Raw genomic sequence first — 9,286 nt, 5'->3', positions numbered from 1 at the left:
TTTGTTAGTCTTGTATGATTTTAAATTTTAGTTTCTTGTGTATAATTCGGAGTTTAGTATGACGTCCATTATCACTGTACTATTATGCATATTTTAGGGGCCAGCTGAAGGACACCTACGGGTGCGGGAATTCTCGCTACATTGAAGACCCATTGGTTGCCTTCGGCTGTTGTTTGCTCTATGGTCGGGTGGTTGTTGCTTTGACATATTCACCATTTCCTTTCTCAATTTTATGATTTACTATATAAATGACGAATTATATAGTTTTTGTTATACGATGGCTTCGTCTATTATTCTTACATAACTTTTGATTTCTTAACCGTGCATACCACCTGTTACCATATTTTCACTATTTTACCGATCATATCTGTTTTGGTCACGCATCGTTGTAAATATAACGGAATTTGATGCGACTGTCATACACGTGAGAGGTTTGGCGCTATAAAACCAGGTTCAATCCACCATTTTTTACATTTGAAAATACCTGTACCAAGTCAGGAATATGACAGTTGTTGTCCATTCGCTTGATGTGTTTTGTCATTTGATTTTGCCAATTGGTTAGGGACTTTCCGTTTTGAACTTTCCTTGGAGTTCAGTATTTTTATGACTTTACTTTTCCGTCTATTGTTGAAGACGATGTTTATTGATGCCTATTGATTTTCCTGCCGTTCTTTGCTATGTCTTAGACGTTTATTAACAATTCACTTAGATATATATTATACATGACAAATAAAAATGTATATTTGTTTTTTTAATGCTATTGATAATCACACTTTGAAAGTTTTATTGTTGTTTATCTTCGTCTGATTCGTCTGGATCAATAGCACCAAGACCAAAGCCTGTACCTGAAACATACATCATATTCATATCTTCATTCCTATCAATGTCCCATGGTCAAACAGTTTTAAGTAATTTATAAATTTGGCTTTGACTGACGGTCATAAAGTCTCCCTAACGGAGAACGCAATGATATCATTGTAACTTTTATGTCAAAGTGGATATAAATTGATAATAGCAATTGATCAAAACATAGAGTCTACAGTGATAAATTTATGATCATAAAAGATATGCCTTAAGGTCCATATGATCAATGGTAACCAGTGACCTTAACTGTTAACATTAATCGTTATCTTTTAAATAACAAAAGCTAAAAACATAAAAACAAATGACAATGAACTACATGACCATACACTTCAAATGAAATATAAAATGTGTCGATAGGTGTACTGGCTTCACAACCACTATCATTTCAGGATAGTAAAATATCTTATCTTGAAAATAGTTGCGATCTTCATCTCTAAAATTTAGTTATTATGTTTTACATGTCACAACATCTTAGATGAATTATAGGGTGAGTCATATTTTGAAAATTGTTGAAATCATAAACCGTTCAACAATTCATTTATTCAGCTTGCGAATGCAGGTAATTATCCACCCCCAATTTTATAATATTCAATATTTTCAAAATGATTGGGATTCAAAATATTTTCTTGTCTGACAAGTCAAGATGAATTGAATAATATATAGGATATTTCACTAAGGCTGTATAGTTATGGGGGTGTAATCGGCCCTTCGCACAGAAGGTTCTATGAATAACAGCATCCTTTTAAAAATCTTGTGTTTAATGAAAGTTATTAAGATAAACTTTAGAATTTTGTCTGAATTGAAATTTGTAATTGTCATATGTTGTGCGCATAGGAAAGAGGGTCGAAAAAAAATCCCTTGATTTTGACAGTTGTAGGAAATAAATCCTACATTTCATTGCAGTAAAACTGTTCTGAGTCATAAACATATATCTTGGATGTTTCAAAGCACCATTATTTTTTTTTATTTGGTGTATCTATCGAATAGTTTGATAACTTAAGGTTTCATGATTACTAAGGTTTGATGAATGTGTTATATCGAAATGCGATATGAAGTTTTTGTCTATAATACTGGACATGATAAAACTTTGATCATGCCAGGTATTTTTTATTGAAACAATGATGAATTTGCACAATCTTTTGAAACGTCCAAATTTAATTAAAACTAATAGAGGAAAACAATGGTGGTATTATTCCTTGAAATCATTATATTTAAGTTTGCTGGGAATCAATACGCTAATCTCAATATGCAAAGATTTTACTAGGAATGTCTGTTAGTGTACAGTTCAGAGCTAGGTCAAAGTAATTAAGCATACAAAACTGTTTAATAAATTGTCTTTAACTCTTTTGTGTCTTCCTCTAATTTCTGATTAGTGTTTTAACCAAATATTTTATTTTTAAATGTCCTGTACCATGTCAGTAATATGGCAGTTGTTATCAAATAGTTGTAGCATTTATGTATTTGCATTGGTGTCCAGCGGATATCGTAGTTTTATTTTCGAGTATATATCAGCTTTTATCGAGTGAATTTTCATGATCGATTTACTGCTATTTCTCGAAAAATAGTTTTATATGCGACTGTTTATCTTATTCTGAATGCTATACATGTTTGGAAAACAAATTCTATGTAGTTCACCTACAATGTAGTGTTTTATATTGTCCGTGTTTTTTCGAGAGCAACATTTAAAACGTCTGGGTTTTCTTAAGAAAAATGTAAATAAGAAAAAAAGACATTCTTCAGCTTAAAATCTTACTTTTTTTCTAGTTTGTAACTGGTTTGAGCAAAAAACAATATTATGTATTCTCATTACATATTACATATTACTATTTCAATTTAATGTCAACTTTCTGTTATGAAAACATTTTAAGATAATATTTCAGTATTGCAATGTAGTATATCAGTGCAGTTACCAGTAGTTGACTGGGGGATAAAAAAAATATGCCAAAATTTCCAAAAAATGAGAGTTGTGCCAAAATTGATTTTGGAAAAAATAGCTATGCTAAAAAAAATTGAAAGGAAAAACTAAATTCTCTCGTATTTAAGTTTTCAAATTTTAAAAAAGTTAAAAAAAAAAAAAAGTTAAAAAAAAAAAAAAAAAAAGTTAAAAAAAAAAAAAGTTTTCAAATTTTCCCAAATTAAAGAAATTGAAATAGATATATTAATGTTTGAGAATGCACAGCAACGTCGTTGTGGAAGTTCGTCATAAGTATTTTTCAGTTTTATTCTTCGGGGGGGGGAGTAAACGCACGCTAAATTAAGAAACGATATCGTTAACTTGGTGCAATCAGGAGTGTACGAAATTCACCGATGTTGACAATGAATACGACCTTCGGCTGCGCCTCAGCATGTATAGATTGTCAACATCGGTGTAAAATTCTGTACACTCCTGATTACTCCAAGATATCTTATATCACCACCAAGACAAATACTTTATGGAAAATTAATGATATATGTTCCGTTAAGAATAATAACATTCACCGCTTTACACACTATGTAAACGTATGTCTAAGTCCAATATTTCTGAGCTCACATATAGATTGTTTACATTACGAAATATTTTCTGTATGAAATCCATATTGGTACAGTTACATGAAGATTTCTTAATCAGTTAATGGATATGAACGAAGACTTTTTATAAATGTACGTGTTAAAACACCATTTTCAAACTGGTTTGATGCGTAGTCTCGTGCTTTGAAAAATACTTTATTTAAACCTTTTCGTTGTTTCTTAAACGTAACTGTACCGATATATTAAGCTGGGGTCACACATTCACGATTTTTACTGCCGTCCTTGACAGGACCATTCCCGATTAAAATTTATTAAAAGTCTGATCAAGATCCTATGAATCGTGGATGGAAATTCAAACTTTAATTAAAATTTGTAAAGAAAATAATTTAATCACGACAACAATCAGATATTTTTCAGGAAGCGTCGATATTCAACCGTTTCCAAGCGAATTTATCCCGATAATCCCGTTCTAAATCCGCTTCTTATCCGATTTGTATCTTTCGCCAGGTAAAATTCGACCGAGTCTGTCACGACTGCGTCCCGATTCTACCGAATGTAATCCGACAGAGATCAGATAGTGACAAAACAATGAACTGACGCTGACGGAAGTTATCCGTTCGTAAACTGTCGGCATACTCGGGATGATCAGGTACTGTCGGAACGTAACCCTATCACGGTCCGCTCTATCGCATTGCAAACGGCTTTGTCTGGTCTCAGTCGTATTGTATTCTGTAATTGTCGGGACTCTGACGTGGGTATCATTGACGAATTTAGAATTAATAACGGGACTGTTTCGGAACGGTTTCGGTAAAAACGGTTCTCAATCGACAAGATCTGAATGCAATCTGGACTCAATCGGCAGAAAAACAGCAATGAAAATTTCTCCAGATCATTCCCGTTCCACAGGACACCGTCCCGAATACACAGAACATTGTTAGGAATTCGATCCGATACAGCAGAATCTGTCACGACATAGGCACGATTGTAATCCGACTAGACAAAATCGGTTGAGTTTCCCCGAATGTTACGGGACGCACCTAACTGTCGAGGTGCTTTGCCGAACTATTTGGACCCTTCCCGACCAGTAGGAATCTGTTACGAACTAAAACGACTGCGTTCAGACAATAATAGGACATTCCAGATAATTGAGGATACTAATCCGACTTTTTCACTTTTCGTGTCGTATCGCTGTCTGATCTCAAACGGGAGCAATAATCGGCAATGTGTGAACCCCGCATTACATTTAAAGCCATAGGAATATTGTTTATTTTACTCGATAAAACAAGGACACACTCGAAAAAACACAGACTGCTCTCGGGAAAACCGGGCGATTGATCTATGTTAAAATTTCATTTTCGATGCAGAAACAGAAGTTTTATAAAGTGTCTGTATATCTAAGTATACATATATTCCATGTGCATATTTCCGTTACCATTTGCATTGGTATGTGAACAAAATTGCTTTAAACTATATTTGGTAATAAAGTATTGTAAGATTAAATTAAACGTTTTTAAAACAAAATAATGTATAGGTTGATAATATCTTTTTATCGAAAATACTAATTAACCTTCTTTGATATTGTATGTAAGGTTCTAGCATATTTTTTTTCACGTTTCACAAGAAAAGATGTGTTTGTGTGGTGTATTTCCCTCGGTTTTAGTACCTCTTTAACCCGGATTTGTTTTCCCTGAATCGAAATACTATTGAACAGCGGTATACTCCTGTGCCTTTTTGGTCAATATTCACTCGGAAAAAAAGTTGTCACACTCGAAAATAAACCCGATCGAATCACTCGAAAACTGGACACTATAACTACTGTGATTTGTTTAAGATATCAGATAAACAGATTTATAAATAAAAATAAATTATATATACCTCGATCTCCTGGGACGGGCATTATCTTTAACGCTGTAATAGAAAGTATTTATTTCACTAACATAAAATACATTTCCATTTTAATGAGACATGAAAGCGTTTTGTGATTTCCTTTTTCAGTGTTCACCTCCAAGTATTATCCTAAATGACCAAATATTGCACTTTTACACTATGCGCTTTACAACAAATATCAATCACAGATACAAATGAATCTAATAAAAAAACAGCATTACAACACCATAAGTGTAAACAGTATAGGCTATTATTGGGAGCGCACATGTGTTTCTAAAAACGTAATGGGATATGCGCGAAACCAGAGTTTGGATTGCCAGGTATATGAACTGGTAGAAGGTAACAACAGATAATGAACCTAACAGAACAACCATACTATATGATGAAGACATATTCTTTCAATCAGCTTAATTTGGGTCTGGAGCTGGCATGTCATTATCTGCTAGTAGTCATTTGTTAATTTATGTCTCATTGTCATTTTGCTTATTTTTTATTTTTTTTACCTATTCTGACATCAGACTTGGACTTCTTTTACACTCAGTTTAACTCCGAAATCACTACTATCTCGAAGAAAGTATATGATCATTAGTAAGTCAGTTTTATAAGGCGGACTGTATTCTGTGTTCTTTTCCGCCAATATTCTGTACAGAAAATAATACCTTGCAATTTCAAAAACTCCGCCAGTCATTTTATATACCAACACAAAACATATTGCTATTAACCATTTCAACCACAAGAGGCATAAGATGATGGTCATGTTAGATCTCTAAACCTTTGCATCATTAAAAAACGAACAACCTTGTGTTGATCCAAAGTCACAAAATATAAAGTTCAACGGTCCATCAAATAGATGAAAATTTCAGACTATACTACACTGATGGATGCAAATGAAGACTTCCCAAGGTAAAGGACGTAATATAAATTAAAATTGAACAATTTATCTGCATAGATCAAAGATGTTCGGAAATTCATTCATAAGTATGTTCTTAATATGCATTCCTTCTGGCCACCTTCTTTAAACCGATGTGAAACAGAATTCGTGCAAAAACATATAAACAATAAGCACTTGGAAAAGTTCTCTGATAGAGTGCGGGCTTGCTCCTCAATTTGAAAGTAAATGTACAATAGAAAGAACGACAGGAATCGACACTACATAACTTAATGGTCACAATCACAAATGAATTGATCTCGTATAATGAGTCACGACTCAAAGCGATATCTAAACGCGATCTTAGATCTTTAGAATAGTCGTCTGATCTGTACTTTTTACATTTTGTGTCCCAATTGTAATATTTTCATTGAGGATGGATCCCCATGGCGGATGATGTATGCAAAATAGGAGACGCACTCAGTCTCCCACCTAATACGATTAATCCGGTTTTTGTTTTTTGTTTTTATGGTTTGTATTTTCTATCATAATTAATGAGATGACTACTATATTCTCAAATTTTACCTCCTAGGTCTCCTACAGCTCTTTTGTAGATCGCATGTCGTCCATCTATCTTAATAGGATCTGAAATAAAAAAAATTATTAATAATTGGAAGAAAATCCGTCAATACAGATAAGTTAATTTCTGCATGCACAACCAAAACTATATGTTTATTTAAAAGAATCCAAGGCGTAAATAAATCAAAATACCGTATTTCAAGACGTATGAAGATTGGCAATATTGTGTGGTTAAAATTCCATTAACATTTTAACAGAACAAATTTTTCTGTACCAGATGCACATTTTGACAATAAAAAATTGAAAACTACACGTTTAATAATTTTTTGCGTCCGAAGCGCTTTACTGGATTTACCTTCATCAGGAACGCTCAAAAACAAACATTTGAAATCCGAAGATGTATACATGTAAGTACCGAAACCATTGAAGAACTATGTGCCAAAACTACCTAAAATAAATAGCCAAATTCATCTAAAGCCAACTTTGCCTGTGGGAGTTGAAACCTTAGTTTCTTAATAATTTCAAAACTTATAAACGGACAATTTTAGAAAAACTTGTTTAATCATGTCAGTGCCGAAGTACTGACTACTGAGCTGATGATACCCTCGCGGACTGATAGTCCACCAGCAGAGGTATCGACCCAGTGATGTAAAAATTTAAAAACAACACGATTAATAATGTCTTGCGTCTGAAATGTCTCTTCATTGATGCTCGAGGCAAAACTATTACAAAATCAAAAGTTCATTAAAAAAATACCAAAAAAATTATAGTAAAAGCCGGCAAGAAATGATGGTCAGATGAACACTAAATCTTTACAACAAGAGAGAAGATTCCAGTTCTCAATTATTATTTTACCATTTCTTTGAAGCAATATTCCAGCAACACCTGCATTTTGGTATATTTCCCAGTTGATACGACATTCAAGATCTGGTTCTTCATTATAATATCTAAATAGAGCTTCTCAACATATCAAAACACGAGTTTCACAATGGCATATATTTCAGTTCACAACGAAACTATTAAACCAAGAGATTCCCGTTGTGAATTTGAAACCAACCTTTCAAAATTTTACGGGAATAACCGGGACCTACCCCGATTTTGATTTGAGTTAATGTTGCTCAGTCTTTATTTTTTATGTTTTGTCTTGTTGAAAAAAATAATTATCGTTGATAATGTCAAAACTATACATAAACTGTTAACACAACTTTACGAAATAGAAACTATTTCTACTCTATGAATTCATTGAGTAAGCTGGATTTGGCGAAACCTTTTGGAATTGTGGGTACCTTAATTTTTTCAACTTCGTACTTTATTTGGCCTTTTATATTATTGAACTATCAGGCGTACAAAATGGTAAGCCTGGTATCTATGATGGGTATATTTACAACCCCTGGTTCGATTCCACAGCTACTGGCTGAGAGTGTCACCAGCTAAGTAGTCAGCACTTCTGTGTTTACATGCATAATCATTGATATGGTCACAATTATAAAGACACTTTTTACAAAACTTTGAAATTTTCGAAATACTAAGGATATTCTTCTCTAGGATTTGATTTTTATCCTCTTGTTCATTTTTTACCTATCGCATTTTATGACCCTTCTGCTTTTCAAATTGGAACCTTAGTTGACTTTTTTTCTAATTAAGAGTAACTGGTGGCTCTTATATAGACTAAAAGCTCGTCTGGCTTGCAAACTGTTAAGGCTTGAATCTTAGATGAATATATTTGTATACTGTCTTTTGTCTCTTTGTCATTATTCTTTTTTTTTATGCCATTGTGTTGTGACTACGTTTTCAACTTTGGTATTTTCGACTCTCTTTTAAAAAATGAAGTTATCATATTTCAAATAAAAATCTGACATGATAATAGCTTACAGCTGATAGAAAAAAATCATGATTTTTAAAAGTAAGAAAAGAGAATGACACTCGTATGATCAGGATTTACAATTTAAACTCAAAATTGTTACTTTTCTAAACATGTATGTTAAAAAATAGTTGGAACCCATAATCATTTGCTTTATCATATTTAAAAAAATATCTTTATTAGATATTTAATTAGGAATTGTGCTGAACCTTTTCTATAGCTACATGTAAGCAATGATAAAAAGGAGAACGTATTCACAGCAATGTATTTCATAAAATCCCCAATAACGAACCAGTTTTCAATTGTTATACATTCGAATTTGGCAAAAAATTATCTGTATTGAAAACTTACCTGAAAATGCACCAAGTGTAAAGAAAAGTATACAAAACAAAAAACAGAATCTTTTCATCTTGTAGTCTTGTTGGTATGTGATGATAAAAATGCCTACTATGTGTCACAGCTGTCAAAGCGAACCCATGTCGGAGTTCAACAGATGGTAAATTAAACATCAAATGAAACGAAGTGACGTCGTCGAAAAATAGAACTATTGTGCTAAAGTGATCACAAAACAACTAACTGTCAATGAATATTGGAAATTATAAACTAATATCACTTTTTAATCATTTTTTCCTTTGAAATATTTGATCTGTAAAAGTCAATAGATCATCTCATATATTTTTTTTGGATCACCGGAACAATCTAGTACAAAATATTTAAAG

General features: G+C 32.7%; 1 long non-coding RNA gene across 1 annotated transcript; it reads right to left on the bottom strand.

The window, feature by feature from the left end:
* Positions 1–756: 756 nt before the first annotated feature.
* On the bottom strand, positions 757–9,107 carry LOC139513165 (uncharacterized). The gene is made up of 4 exons (XR_011662399.1): positions 8,919–9,107; positions 6,713–6,772; positions 5,248–5,280; positions 757–845 (listed from the first exon to the last, which is right to left on the bottom strand). It is a non-coding gene; the product is annotated as an uncharacterized lncRNA (long non-coding RNA).
* Positions 9,108–9,286: the final 179 nt, after the last annotated feature.

Source organism: Mytilus edulis, chromosome 2 (genome assembly GCF_963676685.1).
Source record: "Mytilus edulis chromosome 2, xbMytEdul2.2, whole genome shotgun sequence".
Lineage (NCBI taxonomy): Eukaryota > Metazoa > Mollusca > Bivalvia > Mytilida > Mytilidae > Mytilus > Mytilus edulis.
The sequence above is the reverse complement of the archived record's forward strand: the minus strand, read 5'-3'. Positions and strand labels throughout refer to the sequence as shown.